Below are 1,063 nucleotides of genomic sequence, written 5' to 3'. Positions count from 1 at the left end.
CGTAACGGTTTTCTCGTAAAGTAATGTACGTACTTTTTTATGAAAAGATAAAGAAAAGTTTGTGGCAGACTTTCAAAACGTTTGACAAAGCTTTTCTACGCGGTTCTGATTTTATTCCCGAGGAACTTGCCGTAAAATTGTTACGAAATTCAATAAAAGTAAAACTATTCCCGCTAAACAATAATCATTTGGTGATTCGCTACTGATAAAAACAAAGCAAAGAGAGATACGCAGAATTTTTGTTAGTTCTCCGAGCGTTTGAGAAATTGTTCTTTATCAAGCGATTTATGTTGTGTCATATAACCAAGGCTAGAAGTCAATGGCAGAAAATGTGACACAAAAGATGATGACTTTGAACAAAATTATCATCCACGCCCTGACGCTAAGACGACTCTTCAGACCGTATCACGTCATGGTCATTTGTTTGGAATTTTTGACATTAGAGATTTACTAGAGGGTGGACTTTTTATACCGATAAACGATAATTTATATCAAATTCTACACTTTAACTCTAATCTTCTTTTTGTAACCAGGTATTGTTTCGAGAAGAAAAATGATTTCTAAGACATTGAAAAAATAATTTTTTATTTTAATCGCAGTTTCAGTTCAGATTTAATGAGTATTATTAGAATGATTACAATAAAAATTTGTCTAAAATATGCGAAAAAATAATTAATCTTATTAATTATATTGTAAATTTATTTTAAACATTAAGTATATTCTGTTATTGTTTCTAATAAAATACATTCCATAACATTCAATTTCATTATAAAATTATGCGATTTATGTTTATATATTTATAATTTTATATTTGTAAATATATAAAATTATATTTATTATTATATTGCTGCTTTTATACATTAAATTATTTATTATTATAATTACTAATTTGGTTTCTGTATAAATATAAGATTTGCTTATTATATTTCTATTTTTCACATAATTTTTTTAAAAAATTCTGTTTAATTTTATTTAATTTTTATTTCTGCAACAAAAATACTTTTTAGGAAAATAAATTTTTATTTACATATATAACTATTTAATAAAACTACATGAAAATAAA

The sequence above is a fragment of the Centruroides sculpturatus genome, unplaced genomic scaffold, assembly GCF_000671375.1.
Source record: "Centruroides sculpturatus isolate CEXI.00-Female unplaced genomic scaffold, Cexi_2.0 scaffold856, whole genome shotgun sequence".
NCBI lineage: Eukaryota > Metazoa > Arthropoda > Arachnida > Scorpiones > Buthidae > Centruroides > Centruroides sculpturatus.
Note: the sequence above shows the minus strand (reverse complement) of the source record.